This window comes from Chrysemys picta, chromosome 8, assembly GCF_011386835.1.
Source record: "Chrysemys picta bellii isolate R12L10 chromosome 8, ASM1138683v2, whole genome shotgun sequence".
NCBI lineage: Eukaryota > Metazoa > Chordata > Testudines > Emydidae > Chrysemys > Chrysemys picta.
This window is the reverse complement of record NC_088798.1, coordinates 49,335,991-49,352,468: the sequence shown is the minus strand read 5'-3', so window position 1 is coordinate 49,352,468 and position 16,478 is coordinate 49,335,991. Positions and strand designations below refer to the sequence as shown.

The following is a 16,478-nucleotide window of genomic DNA, read 5'->3' as shown; positions in this document are numbered from 1 at the left end:
GGTGTACTTGGCTTGTGGAAGTTCAATATAAGCTGGAAATCTTCAACCTGTACTTCATCCAGGTTGTCAGTTAGAAGTCAATGGGACTTGTGCTCTTCGGAGCCTAAATATTAAAAAGTTTACAATAACTTTGTTTAAAATATTGAAACTCTAAGTAACTTTTAGTTGTAAACACTTTATTTTGCTTTGCATAAAATCTAATTTGCTTCAACTAAAAAGTTTTTAATAAAAATAAACGTGGACTCTGATTTTTGTAAATATTTCTGCACATGATTAGCTGTAAGCACATGACTGCTATTGAAGTCAACAAGAGTACTCATGTGAGTAAAGTTATGTACCTTCTTAAGTGTTCACAGGATGACAGGCTAAATGTTGAAATATTTGTTTTTTACCTATAGCAGTTTTGTAAAATTCAAGTAAGATATCCTAGCAGGTTTTTGTTTTTTGTTCATTATAAATTCATTATAAACTTTAATCTAAAGTTTGCAATGGCATAAATTAAAGCATCAAACTAATTTAAATCAGTGATATTTTTTTAAAAAAGCAAGACATTTAAATTATTCTGCCCTGCTAGATTGGAAACAAGAACAATTTTTGTTTTTACTGTACTGTGTTTAACCCATTCTGCTTAGGCTAAATATGCCCAGGATGTGGAATGGAAAAATCCCACACCAAAATAAAATAAAATAAAATTTATTCTCCAGAATTGTATTGGTTCCTATTTTATGCAACCCAATTTACATCCCTAATTTGAAGGTCTGTGCTGCAAATTTAGCTGTTTGAGAAAGGGTTTGGTTGAAAAGTAACTCAGTGGGATCTAGATTTAAAGTGCAAGTAAGTTCAAATCTTACTTTAATCACGGGAACTTACAAATTTCCATACTAGATGGACCAATAGTCCATCTAGGGCAGGTTGTTGTTCTGTCTCTAGCAGTCATCTTCAAAGGAGACAGATAATTATGCAATAAAACATCTCCGAGGAAGCTTTATCCCATCCCTCTGCAATTAGTGGTTGGCTTATGTCCTAAGATATGAAGATTGATATCCTGTATAAATTTTTATCCTTGGTCATGCTATTATTGCTCTGGTCATTGTCAGCACTATCTGATTGACAATCCATGCATTAACACTGGAAACTTGTTCTGTTTTCCACTGAGTGTTGTTTTCAATGTGTTGTACAGTAGCATATTTAAGAGTGTGAGGAGGAATTTCATGGTGAAAAGAATGTAGATGAAGAAGATAAGGTAGCTGGAAGAAACTGATACACTTCTGTTTTCTCTCTTGATTAAAAGATCATCTGGGGTCTCATACAACAACAGAAAAGAACACATTTTAAAATAATACACTTTTCTGTGTTGTTGAAATGAATTATCTGCTACAACAGTAAATGACAAATTATTTCAATTGATGATTACTCAGTCAGAAGTTTGTCAGGTGCTCTCAACTATATCCAACCAAGGACTTGCCAGAGTTTTGAGGGCTACCTGAAATTAGCATGATATTGAACTGTTTGTGACCATGATGGAGAATACAGATCGCAAGATGTAAAACTCCATTTTCATGCATGTGCAGCATTAGATCTTTGGAGCCTGTAGGCTGAATTTCAATACTATTGATGAAGGTAGTTAAATGCCACAACACGTTATTTCTAGGCAGCACATGTTATTTCTAGATGCTGGATGAGGAACACAAATACAGTGTGAAGCCTGCCACTTTCATTAGACCATGTACTTAATGTGTATATTTGTTACTTATAGTTCATGTTTCTGCTCAAAATCAGGATAGAGCTGTTAATGATGTATCCTGTATATTTTAGTGTTGGGATGACATATTGTACTCTGTAACAGTAAAATAATGAAGTCATTAAACACTTGCTGCCAGTCACTTAGCAGGGAACAAGCCACTGGAGAGTCAGTTTTACTGTAATGAAATTTATTGAATTCATGAGTTTACAGTTATGTGAGGAAATGAAATTTGCTATACTCATAAGGAGGATTTATGGGTATCCTGAAACACTAACTGGAAAATATTATAGGACTGACAATCATGACACATACTTTGATATCTCTCCATAGTAAGCAGTTGCACAGAGTATCTAAAAAATATCTGATATAGATTGTAGTGATACTTCTTGTTCAGGTTTTTCAGAGGGCAGTTGAAGAATGTGAAAGTATTTCAGTTAGGCATTGGAAGTTAATTTGGATATTCTTACTATAAATATTTATGCAAGTTAGTTGATGATGTAAAATAGGGTATATCTATGATGTTAGACTTGTGGGTGCCCCTCAATAAAACCAGTATTTTTGGACATATTGGTGAACTGACCATACTAAAATCTAGTGGTGCAAAATTTCCTGCGTGTATAAAGAGTGCTTCTAAGCTGGTGATCAATGCCTTCTTCAATATCTGTGTCCTTGAAAGTACCACCCCCCAAAGTGACCTTCTTCTAGGAATAACCTCAACACTGATTGGCAAAATCAATTTCTAGAGGTACATACTGTGACACTTTTTAGGAAAGGAACTTTCAAGCATGATGTGCGCAAAAAAAGATCTGTTTACAGTAATTTAGTCTGAGGGCATTGTCAGGGCCCAGAGTACTTGCTATTGACTTAAATGGGAGTTGGATCAGGCCCGTGGAGAATGTTCAGAGGCATAAGGTTGACTCAGGCACAGTGGTTCTCAGATTAAGGAACATGGATCATTGAAAAAATGATTAAAGATCTAGCAAACATGACCTATGAGGGAAGACTGAAAAAAATTGGGTTGTTTAGTCTGGAGAAGAGAAGACGGATAGTAGACATAACAATTGTCAAGTACATACAAGGTTGTTACAAGGAGGAGGGAGAAAAAATGTTCTCCTTGACTTCTGAGGGTAGGACAAGAAGCAATGGTTTTAAATTGCAGCAAGGGCGGTTTAGGTTGGACATTAGGAAAAACTTCTTAACTCTCAGAGTAGTTAAGCACTGAATAAATTGCCTAGGGAGGTTGTGAAATCTCTATCATTGAAGATTTTTAATAGCAGGTTAGACAAACACCTGTCAGATAGGACACTGGACTAGATGACCTCTTGAGGTCCCTTCCAGTCCTATGATTCTATCACTGATGGTCCTAAGAATAGAATGCTTTGACAATCAAACAATAAGCTAGTGGGGGCCTGACACAGAAACGTGGGCCACAGAAGGACTGATGTCTTATGAAATGCTCAATACTGTATCAAAGTTGGAGAAAATGTGAATACTTGGAGAGTTGCTATTCACTCAATTTCATGAAGCACTCTGTCAAATGCTTAAATACCATTCAGATATATTCTGTACTCTGTTTCTCTGACACTCATCTTTTTCAATGTTATCAGTAATTTCCTGAATGGCAAAAGTTGGAAAAACATGCATATATCTAATTTAAAAATAAACAAATATGTGAACTAAGTCATAAAGTAAGCACAAATGTTATTTCAGTGGAGTTCTTCAGCTAACAGATTGTTTCAACAGCTTTCTAAAGATGTTAAAATTGATGTACATGAGGTTTTTATTTTTCTTTTTATTCTGCAAACAGTGGACATTTCTGAGTGCTGAGATCTTTTGGAAATCTGGCCACTTCATTTCAGCACCTAACCAGGAGCTGTTGGCTGTTGAGTGCTTTTGAAAATTTTGGCTTGTATGCTTTTAAGAGCAACTTGTTGAAAAAATTACAATGCAAACTGCACAGGCAGCTCTGTAATGCACTGTCTTTAAAGTGCTCTGGAATCTTTTGTGATTAAAGCAGGTAATGAAAGTTTAATATTTGTAGTTTTGAAATCTGTTCTCATGTAAGTAGGTAAAATATTACTGTACCCATAGTAAGCATTGTTTGACTTTCAGACCAAATCTTTTTGTTTGTCCTCAGTTTCATCAATTTCTTTCCCATCTATCCTTGACCAGTGTTATATTTTGTTTATATAGGCAGAAAGCTTTGCAAACCCTGGAAAAGCTGAAAAATGTTTTTGTTAGGACTTTCTTTGCCTTTCGTATCACCTATGCTGCAGAAGACAGCCATATTTTTGTAATTGAATCTTGCCCTCTGGTGGAATTCAGGGTGTGAACATGTCTGAATAGTAAATAATGTACTTTAATCCTCTGGGTAACCCAGATACATTCATTGGCATGCATTTACTATAGCTTATCTATTTAACCCTAACATTTTGTGTGGACATTTGACTAGCCACATTTTTAGCAATACACATGACAATGCATTGTATAATTAAAAATCTTCATAGACTCATCTCTAACACTTAGCCAATTAGCTACTTACCACCACCACCAAAGCAGTTTTGGTGGTGTTTTTTTGTAACTTACAACTACATAGTATTGGTTTAGTGTTTGTGTCAGAAAAAAAATATATAAGTGATTTACCTATAAAATCAGCTTGTGCTCTAGCATAGAAAAATCCTGTCATGATGACATACAATTTATCCAGTAGAGCAACAAATGTTAAAAGAGACCCTTAAAAATAAAATCCCTGCAGCAAGGGTTTTGTAAGATTCAAAAGAAAATTTGCATTACTACACATTGTTCCCTCCTATTTCCTGCAGAGGGATATTATGGAACAAATACATTCCTCTGAGCTCACCACTTCAGTTACAATCAGTGCAAAAATCCTCCTCATAGCTGCATAAATAAACCACTTAAAAAGAACTTTTACAATGACTGATGCCTATTGCCTTTAACAAATGGCACATTTTTTATTCCAGTTTAAGACTGAAGCTTTTCAATGAAGTCCAAGTCAGCAAATGTTGACTCCTAAACAGCTTTGTCCAAGGGCGCTCACATCTGGTTAACTCACATCTGGTTTAATTTCTGGTTATTTGGAAGATACTACTTCATACCCCACTCCCACCCCCACCCCCTACTGTGATGTAAAGCACTGTGATATAAAACACTACTGGTAGATTTTTTTAAATTGTGCATGCTGTTTGTTCACAAAAACTAGGTTTTGGATTTGAAAGCAGAGACTTATTATGTACAGATGTAGACTGGGCTTAGAACAGTACATGCATGAATAGTATGTGCCACACTGACATTCTACTCATGTTATATTCACAATGTACAAACAGCAAAATTAAATAAAAACATACAAATATTTTTGCTTTAAGGTTGAAAATTAACACTACTTTGTCCTAGAATCCAAAATGATAATACACAAGAACCCAAAACAGAGAGAGAGAAAGCAGGCCGCTCTGTAAAACGGAGAGGCACAACTCAACCCACCATAATTTAGGCTGTCTGGCTGTCTGAATTAACTTTGATCTTGTGCTTCCCTACTGAGCTCCCGGCCTGCAAGCAGGACCAGGAAAACCCCATAGAATTGAAAGTGATCACAATTTTAACACAGTTTTCAGTACACCACCATAGTAGACTTACTGCTGGAGGTTTTACAGATTTCAAATTGGAAGGAAAGTGGGTGGAGTTAGACAGTATAATCATATAAGTGCAATTTTCAAAAAAGAATTTATGGAGGCATCTTCCATTATGCCATGGCAAATGTAGACAAATGAAAATATTAACTAAGAAGAATCACTTCAAAGATGTATGTAAGCGTCAGCTAAAATGCCTGTAATTAACTTTTGTTGTCATGGTACCTGCAGATGTCTGGATTACAGAAAGCTCAGAAGGTAACATGCAAATACCTTTTTGGTCCTTGCTTAGGAAATATTCCAGGCAAATATATGAAGATGTAACACTTTATGGGACCAGATCATTAACCCCATCCCCATTCATACTGCTTTGCATTGCTCTTTTCAGGGTAAAAACTTACTGAAGACTTCAGAACTTGGCTCAAAAGTGATAATGATCTTACACCATGAACAAATAGTTTAGCTTTATGAAAAGGTATTTTGCCCACTGCTATGACAGTTTGTGGAAAAAAATATTAAAACAATAAAATAGTCATAAAGGTAAAGCCTAGAAGAGGACCACCAGATTATCTAGTCTGACTTCCTGTATATTGCAGGCTACCCAGCACCAATACACTAAACCCAACAATCAAACTTAGACCAAAGTATTACAGAGCCCCCCCATGAGACTAAAGAATTATGTGCCACAGGGAGAGAATACAAGTGACTGAGGTACACCAGTAATGGCCAGGAAATAATTACTTGAAAAATACACCCAGATAATCCTAGCAAGTAACACAGAGCCACAGGCAGCAAGGGAAGGTAAAAAACCTGAAAATCCCTCAAAACTGGTGGTTCATTCTATGACTAGATTTCACCAAGACAGTAACCAAACGGCTTCTGTAATACCTTCCTGGTTACCAAGAAGAAAGTGGGAAAATACAAACCTATGTGGATCTTAAAAAATCTAGATGAAGCAGTAGTGAGAAAAAAATATATCCTTCTAACATAGTAAGACTTTGTCCCTAAAGTCACAGGAGCTCCTGTATTCTTCAAGCTAGGTGACTCAAGTGGTCTGCCAAATTCCTTTGGTCAAAGAGTGTGCTAAACTTACTACATTATTTACACCAATTGGGAGATTTTGTTTTCAAAGTTTACCAGCGCTTTTGAAGTTTTCCAAGTTTTAACAGAGCTACTAAAGAACAAAAATGGGACTATAATTTTTTATGGATGACATTTTAGCATATGGGACAAAATCCTCAATGAAGTTCTGAGCTTAATCAATGAGTCCAGAGTAAAACTAACTGAAGAAAAATGTTTTCCGCCTACACCAAATTGTTTATTATCTGTCCCATCTTAGAAGGCTGTGTTTAAAAAAAACACTGATATTTTCATTTTACAGTGTGGAATTCTTTGTAATGAAATTCCATTGTTTAAGCTTAGATTTCTTCTGAAGTTTTGTCGTGTATTGTAACCCAGATCAATTTCATCAAGTTATTTCCTTAAAATTATGATACTATATTCCTATAAGCTAAATATTTTAGCCTGGGCGTATTCAGCTTCCTGGGGAGGCTGTATTTCAATCAGCAATATTTTTTGTGAAGTTAACATTTTTTCCATTCTCCTAAAGTTCAACTGATGTTGACTCTGGTGAATGGCTGTTGGGAAATTGCCCTCAGAGCTTTATTTGCAGCCACAACCATCTTTTAGTAATGAATTGTTGTATTGTGAAAGTCACACTCAGTGTGTCGATTCTTTTCCTAAGTGGCATTGTTGAAGCATAACATACATTTAGTTACCTGCCTGACAAGTTGTCTATTTAACAGGGAAAAAATGATCTGACTGTGATTGATGGCATAGCTGGCCCTTCTCAGTGATGGGGAAAATAAGCTGAGTCAAAATAGATCTGGCTACACTATGGCACTTCTGTCCTTACTGCTTTTTTCCTCATTTCTCTTCATTTGGATAAGAAGGCTTTGCTCTGAGCACACTTATTCCCACAGTCTCTAATCTACCAACCACTGTGCTTATTGCTTTCTTTTTCACTTTGAAATTACTTTAGAGACATATTACTCTGCCCTGGTCTACATTAAAGAAAACCTTTTTTAGTGTTTTCTTTTGTGTGCACTCCTGGTCAAGGACAACAGTTGATCTCTTGGTGGGAATGCTTAGAGTGTTGTTTACCTTGACGCTCTAGTTCCTCTCTAAACATTGACATTCTGATTTGGGGCCTTTTCGGCCTCTATGCTGCTGAAGTACTGTGGTGTTCTGGCTTAGAACTTGAGTTGCAGATTGCTCACATGCAATGGGCATACTACAGGATAGTTCTAAGGCTGGCATGCTGGCTCAAGAGATAAATGTTTTTGATCACTGCTCCCTCCTTGTTTTAGGACCCTGCCATTTCTGATAAGGTATGGAGGTCTTCCTGTACCTGGGAGGCTAGTGGGGAAGACAATGTCTATTGTTGTCATTAGCTTGTCATTAATTGAAGGGTTCCGCAAATAGAGAAGTTTGCTGCTGATCCTATCCAGGTGTTGCTATGACAATGGAAAGAACTGACTTGTGGAGATTAGAGGGATATAATTCATACAGTCACAAAGGGTGTAAATAAGATATTATAAAAGGCACTTTCCTAATGCAAGAGGGAAAATTATACTGAAAACCCATATCTCAAAACTCAGCTACTGTTGACCTCAAATCATTTCCATTCAAACACAATGCTCAGAAGACTTGAAATTTACACTAGCCTTGCTGGAAGGGGACTCTTTCAGCACAAAAGGAATATGAGAGATGAAAAGGGGAAGAGAGAATTACTCCATAAGGGCAAGAAACAAAACATTAAAAACTCATGATCTGCCATGTCTTTCACATACTCTGTAGCCTAAGAAAAGGAAAAAAATGGCAAGTTGCAATCTGCAGAATAAAGAAGGACCTAATCCAACTAGTCTATTTATTGTCTTCAGGTGGGAGTTAGATCAAGGCTAAAATGCATAAGTACTGTAAACCGTTTCAGAGCTGATATACACTACTATACGATTTCTGTTGAGCACCAGGGCCGGCGCAACCCATTAGGCGACCTAGGCGGTCGCCTAGGGCGCTGCGATTTGGGGGGCAGCGACTGCGGCATTTCGGGGCGGGACCTTCCGCTGCCTAGGGCGGCGGAAAAGCTGGCAGTGCTCCCGTTGAGCACTATTTATGAGTTTTGAGTTTGAGTCCGTTTGCCCCACTGTACCTGGTTTCCTGTTTCTTCTTTCAGTGTTTCTATATATTAGGGATCCCTTCAGGTACAAAGTGTATATTTGAGAAATAGGGTTCAAGTCACACTCAGCCTTCACTAGTTACACACTAAATAAACAAAAGCTACCTCCTGTTCCCATCAGGAGAAGATGTGGGTGAGACATGATGTGGTATTAATGGCTTACTTCTTTTTTGTGCTATCTTTAGAAAAAATAGTCTGTTTTCTGTGGTCAAGGTCAAATCCATGGGTGCTTCTGTACAAAAGCAGCATGATGAAGGGAGCTGGTTAATACTGTCTAAGTTGGCTTTTAATTTATACCTCTTCCACTTTCTGCATGGTCTCACAAAAGATATCAGTGCTGGCATAGGGATATGACTCATTGTGGGGACTCTGAGTAGTTACAGGATTGACTATAGTAAATTGAGTCTCATTTGTTACCAGACTGTGATACTGATAATATGCATTTATTGGACCTTGTATCTCTCAAGATGTGGGGTTGGTGTCAAGATCAATGTAATGAATGGGCTCTTTCCAAGTGAGTCAGATATGTTATGAGTATGATTCTTCATTTTAGTATATTGATGATTTTTGCAGTAATATTTTAACAAGCTGCTCCCACAATAAGTTCTCCCTTTAGCCTGCAATAAAGCCTGTGTACTCAAGCTGTATGCATTCCAAGAGAAGAGAAAGGCGAGGGACTTGGGGAAACAAATTAAGAGATTCCCATTAAAATTCACAGAAGAGGCAATACCACTTGACAAACCAATTAATACAAGGACCCACTTTGAAAATGTTTATAGTTGTTTTCTTTCCCTGAAAAATAACCTGTGTGAGTATAGGCTGTGTGGCACAGTATTGCATCTCAATAGTGAGAAATAATTAAAGGATGGTTTGTTTTGGAATTGAGGAGTTACCCTGCTGGTTAAATATTTTTGAAAATACATGGCTCTCAGTGCAATGAAATGCATTCCAAAAGCAAACATTTTGTTCTTTGTTAGATTTATGAACCTCAGGCATAACATTTTCTCCATCAGGGATGATTAGTGATACAGCTGTATCTTGAGAAATAACAAACTTCATCAGAGGGTGAGAAATCACCTAAGTTGCTTTCTCATTTTGGTGGCAGAATATGAAGAAAGGGTTCCCACAAGCTACCTCCAGCACATCGCTGACATTCTGAAAATTAAAAATACCCATGACCCATGTGTCAAGTAACACATGAATTACTAATGGGAACACTATTTCAGAGCTGGCTGGTGTTCTGCAGATACAGTGAAATGGATACTGTGGCTCAGTCTTCATGGCTCAGAGGCTTAGACCCACCTTTGTACCTCCCTAGGAGGTACCAGGAGACTCACTGTTCCTAATAATTTCAAGCCATTCTAGTCTCTGGAACTGTTTCTGAGGAAGATGATTTTCTGAACAACTTGGAACAAACTCTCAGAACTGTTCATATATTTTCTCGCATATTTAAGGGGTTTTCAGAAAGTGAAGGCAGAGACATGCCTCAAATTTTGTTGTGTTTTTCCACAATAAAAACACATCTGCATCTCCTTTCCTTGTTCAAGCACATATTGGGCTTGAATTGTGGTCAGATTTTGCTGCCAAAGCAAAAGGAAGGTTTGTGAGGGGGCAGGAAGAAGGGGGAGGGGAGTATAGGTGTTTCGGGGATGAAAGAGGGGAAAAGGTGGAGGAATAAGGAGAATGGAACAGATCAGAATACGTAATCAGGGAGTAAATGGAATTGTTTTATTTACTTAATACAATATACTCTGGTACTAAGAAGGTAAAATATTTTATTTTCCTTGTTTTTTTTTTGTTGAAGGTTTCCTAAATATCTATATCTTGCCTCACCTTTTGCTCTGTGCCACTCTTCCCTCCCACTAGGGGGAGGCTTCCTTATGTTTAACTGTAGGATTTTCTTATGCTAATAACTTTCACCATACAGTGTCAAAAAGCCTACATTAGTTATGACCATCTCTTTGGAGCTTTTAAAATGTAAATGGATGAGACACCCCAGGTCTTGGAAACAGAGTTCAACCTCTCTCACACATTCAATTTTAAACCCCAAACCACTGTATTTTGATACAAAGCAAGAATGATTCATTTTCATATGATGGCGATAAGGATCTCATAAGGGATCCAAGACAGAGGTATACAGTCTCACTATTCAACAAACTCTTGATATATTTTTGCCTTGAACTATCTAATCCAAATACTGTCATCTGTAACCACATATTTCTTTCAACTCCCTTTGCTTTAACTATTCCTCCATCTCATTGTAACCCACACACCTTCTGGGTGTGGTGTTCTGTCCCATCTAGTGGCACTGAGACCACGTAGAGAGAGAGATTAAGTCTGCTCCTCAGCCTTAGCTAACAACCAGTTGGCTTATAGTTCATGCGGTAGCGACTCATGCACTAAGCTCCAGAGGTCCCAGGTTCAATTCCACCGACAACTGGGGTCTGTTGGCATTACATCATCACTTGTTCTTGGCCTGTTGAGAAGGGTAGGAGACCTGTGGGATTCTTGGTTCAACAGCAAAATGAAGTGAGAAATGGAAATAAAGTGGATAGAAAGATGAAGAAGAACAGGAGTACTTGTGGCACCTTAGAGACTAACAAATTTATTAGAGCATAAGCTTTTGTGGACTACAGCCCACTTCTTCGGATGCATATATGAAAGATGAAGACAGAACAGGGACAGGGAGGAATTTTTGATTCCAAACTAGAAATGATCTCATTCATTCTTGTCAGAACCTTATCCATTTTCTCTTTCCCCTTCACACAACAGCTAGAGAGCCTGGTTTGCCTTTATCTTCTGTCTATTGAGCTGTAAAGGTCCCCATATTTCTTTGCCAAGATGGCTCACAGAATTCCTTTTTTATTCACCCATATGAGTAACAAACTGATAAAAAACACTTTAATATCCTTCCCGATACAATTAGGGTTTTACTATGCTGCAAAATTGGCCTCTTGCAGTTCTTTGTAAAATTAAAAAATACTCAATATCCTGTTTCATATTGTAAGCAACTTACTTAGCAGTTAATGTACAAATGATGGACTCTTTTCTCAAGATAAGCCGCAATGGCCTAAGATCACACTGAAGTTTTGTTGACAAGGGAATAACTTTATTCCATCACTAGAAGTCCATTTCAATCATCTGATTGTTAGCCAAAACTTGAAGAACCAATCCTCTGCCATCTAGCTCCTTCAATGTTTTTTTTTTTTTTGGTAAACTGTCACCTTTTATGTCAACATCTAGCACCATTTGGATCAAACTTTGTTATAGTATAACTTAAAGTATTTCTCACTAATTTAAGAGAGAGCTTGGTTCTTTCAAACAGTGGAATATCTGCCAACTCACAGATTAAGTGAATGCTTTAATGTTCACAGAACTAATTAGAATAGAAGAGGGTTTATAGATTTTCATAGTCAAGGCATCTCATTCTCAAAGTGCATTGCAAAGTAATTGGTTAGGTATGATGAGTGCAATGATGGTGTCAGCAAATGGAGCAGCCATTATGCATTCAGAAATAGCTCTCTCACAACTACTTGCACTGAGAAAGGGAAAGTTGGCCAAGACCCCACAATTATCTGGGTGTTTTTTCCCAAATAGTGTAGTGCTCTTTAGCATCTACTTGAATAGCCACTTCAGCAAAGCAAAAGGAAATTTGGGCTTAATAGACAAACTGTAATATGATGCTTGTAATGGTCACAATTCAGCTTTGAGTTCTGAGTTCAATATTATTCTAATTTTTAAAATTTCTTATTTACTCATGGGAAGCAGTGTGGCCAGCTTGATAGAGCACTAGACTGGGACTCAGGAAACTTGGCTTCTGTTCCATCTCTGCCACTGGCCTGCTCGGTGACCACAGGCAAGTTGCTTCACTGCTCTGTGCCTCAGTTTTCTCTTGTGTGAATTGAGAATAATGATAGTGACCTGCTTTCTAAAGTGCCTTGAAATCTACTGAAGAAAAGCGCTATATGAGAGCTAGGTATTTTTATTAATATTATATACTGTATTTAATGCATGTTAGCTGTTATTCCTTTATTATTTTTTTAAACACCATTACTCCCCACCATTTCCAATTACTGGCAACATTAATGCCTATACCTTATTTTTCAATGTCTGGTATGTCAGCTGTTTTAGGTGATGAATACAGTAGAAATGTAAATATTGACTTTGGCGGGGGGGAGATGCAGGCATTCACATAAATATGTACTTTATAAGTATCATGACTGGAAATAACATGAAAGGGAACACAGCTCACGGATGGGGATACTTTCCATTGGAACAATGCATTGTTAAATGACTCATAAAATATGACATTTTGAACTAGTAAAAAAAGTAACAAGTAAAAGCTAGTAATAAAATAAAATTCAGGGATGAGGTATAATTCATATGTACAAGATTTCTAATGTAGAAGATCCAGCCCCTGCTAAGAAAAGATTTTATATGTACTTGTGTCTCTTCTGCTTTAAGAAAATAAAAACCATGTACCAGCTTTTCCCCCATGGAACTTAAATAGTTGTGCCATTTGCAACATTTGTTAAGCAAAGACAGAAAGGAGGTGAGGGGGAGAGGGGATATTTTAGGAATGCCATGCAAATACTATGAATCAATGCTGACGGTGGTTTGGAGATGCTTGGCATGAATCATATTTGTACTTCAGTCTATCAATAGAAAAGAATAATTTAAATATAATCAACCTGTTTTTCTAATCTAATTTTCCCAAGTACCCAATCACCCCAACCTTCCTGTTTCTCCTTATATAAAAGCCAAAGGTGGCCAAAAAAAAAGCTTGGTTCTCTATGTAATATGGGCAGAACTATTTTTCATGGTTCAAATATAAGCTTCAAATAGAAGCTTATATTTGAACCATAACATTTAATGATTAACTGAAAATAGGCTATTAAAATCATTTTTATGCTGCATGCTCCAAAGGGCAGAGGTGTTTTTAAATTCCTAATTTCAGGTCTCCCAAATTGCTGTGCTTCCTAAGTACCATAATTTCATGACAATGCCAGATCCCAAAAGATAAAAAATAACACCAGTATTTTCCCCCAGTGCCCCACTAGCCATTAAAAATCTCCCTTACCTGAACCAAATTGGTCCTACTTTATTGTTCCTGCAATGTTTATGTCACTGGTGACATCACCATATCCAGGAGGTCTCAGCAGTTAGGAGCTATCCTGCAGTGATCTCCATAGTCCTGACATAACTGTTTTTAAACAAACACTTTATTTAAAACAAAACAAAAAACCTGAGTGCATAATATTTATATTTAAAAAGCCACACACATAAATATCTATGCCAGAATGTTCATTTTAGCTATGTTGACCATATCCTATATTATACCAAAAGTTTGAATTGATCCCATCACTTCATATCTAGTTTAATTGTATTGTCAGATCTAAACTCATCTCTAGCATTACCAATCATTTTGTTCCTCCATAACATTCTTCTGCTGCCCCTTAGGCTTGATCCTGCAAGCCCTGGTGACACTGCAAGGTGGTTAACTCCAGCATGAGTGTGTTTGGAACCTATACATGGGAGCAAACCCCTGTCATGCCTGCTCCCTTACTCTTAAAAGTCAAGAGTCAAGGTGAAGTCCAGAAATATGGGGTTATGTGGCATCTGTGACATTGCACCCCATAATGCTTTATAGAAATAAGCTTATGAGTGTAAATATGACATAACTGGAATATGTTTTATGCTAGATATGCCATGTAACATATCTTTGCAAAGGTTATGATCTACTGAATATATTCATCCTATTTGTATGCATGTGTCATTTTTATATTTGAAGTTATGAGCGTTGGCTCTATGCTTGTATTTTATGTGCTTCCTACAGCAAACACTTTAGGCAGATTTGATCAACATAGTGTGAAGGGGTTATTCAAGTAATTGGGAGTACTTAACTAATAATGGACTTTGGGTGACGCCAATCCACATCCGAGCTTTCCTGGAAACTTTCAAACTAACATGTAAACAATGGCGTCGGCCTGCAAAAAGCTGAATCATCCATAGACGTGTGACTTGCCCAGGTGGCTACAGATTCCATCTTGTTGCTGTGATCTTGAACAGGAGAACTAAGAGGTTTCCACCCACAAGAGAGAGAATATAAAAAGCTTTGGAAACCCCTCCATTTTATCTTGAGTTGGCTCTCCACCCCAAGAGATGCCTGAAAGAAACTGGAACAAAGGACAGTAACTACGGGGGTGTGAGTGATTGCTGGACCCAGACTAGGAAGGAGTCTAATATGTGAAAGAAGTTTATTGAAACATCTCTGAGAGTGAGATTTACCTGCATTTAGTTTCCTACTGTATTAGGCTTAGACTTGCATGTTTTTGTTTTATTTTGCTTGGTAATTTTCTTTGTTCTGTCTGTTATTACTTGGAACCACTTAAATCCTACTTTTTATATTTAATAAAATCACTTTTTACTTATTAATTAACCCAGAGCAAGTAATTAATTCCTGGGGGAGCATATTTCTCTATCAGTGTAATAGAGGGCAAACAATTTATGAGTTTACCCTGTATAAACTTTATACAGAATAAAATGGATTTATTTGGGGTTTGGACCCCATTGGGAACTGGGTATCTGGGTGCTAAAAACAGTAGCACTTCTTAAGCTGTTTTCAATTAAGTCTGCAGCTTGTGGGGGACATGGTTCAGACCTGGGTGTGTGTTTGTAGGGGTTAGTGTGCCTGGCTCAACATGACAGAGTACTGAAGTCCCAACCTGCCAGGGAAAATGGGCTCAAAGGTAGCCTTGGCACATCAGGTGGCAATCCCAAGGGGGGTTCTGTAACCCACCTGTCACAGGATCCTCAGTGTGCAAACGAGGCACTAGTAACCTCTTTCACCTTACACCCACTGCTAGACAGGGGTAAACTGGAAACCACATAAATTTATTCAATGCAGTTCACTGTCCTGCGCATCCCTTTTTATTTTGCTCTTATAATGCAAAGCTCCACATGTGAGCTGTGCCAGATAAAACCTCTGAATTATCTAAACCAGCTTTTCTCAAACTGGGGTCTGCGGGTCCTGCTAATCAACTCCTTCCCCTCCTTCACAGCGCTTCCGGCACGCCGGGGAACAGCTATTCGGCTCTGACTCCTTGTCATCCTGTCACACACCTATGAAGCAATATAAATAACAAATGATATGTTAAAGTAAAAAGAAAATGCTAAGCTAAATTAGTACTATCACTAAAACAAATATTACAAATGTGATGCTAGCCAACAGAGGATGTCATCTCTTATTAGTGAGGTTTGTAGCATTTTGCCAGATGACTGTAATGTGAAACCTTTAGATGTCATGAGTTTTAAAAAAAAAAGTTCACATCTATATTTTTGATTAAAAAACTGGGAATAAAAAATGCGCCATGGGGAAAAATATCAAGCCTATTTTAAAAAACCTGCGTGCATATTGACAGCCATCTACTTTGAATCTCTTTTCAAAACATAGGCACTTCTCATCTACGATATGTATACTGTACAAGTATTTGGATACTGTTTCCACCTGTTACAAATATTTACTGTAATTTTAACAGATCTCCTAAATTATTGTGTGACATCTGCAACATTTCATGGCTATGGTCAGTTGGAAAACTCAACTAATCACCACAAACTCGCTTTGAAGAATAATCCCAAAGTCTAATTCAATGGTAAGCGTTTTATGGACAATGACTGTTCTTACATAATATGTATGTATGGTGACTTGCACAATGGGATCCAAATGCCTGACTGGGGTGTCTAGACACTGCCTGTAATACGAAGAATAATAAATAGTAATAGTCATGGCTATTTCTCATCCACTTTGTCTAACCTTTGCCCTGATACTACTTCAAAACTATGACTTCTATTC

General features: G+C 37.4%; 1 long non-coding RNA gene across 1 annotated transcript in view; it reads left to right on the top strand.

Annotated features, from left to right (window-relative positions):
- Positions 1–16,278, top strand: part of LOC122173841 (uncharacterized) — a 67,384-nt gene extending 51,106 nt beyond the window's left edge. Inside the window, exon 2 of the long non-coding RNA XR_006174754.1 lies at positions 16,165–16,278. This is a non-coding gene — a long non-coding RNA (uncharacterized LOC122173841). The remainder of the gene's footprint in view (positions 1–16,164) is intronic.
- Positions 16,279–16,478: the final 200 nt, after the last annotated feature.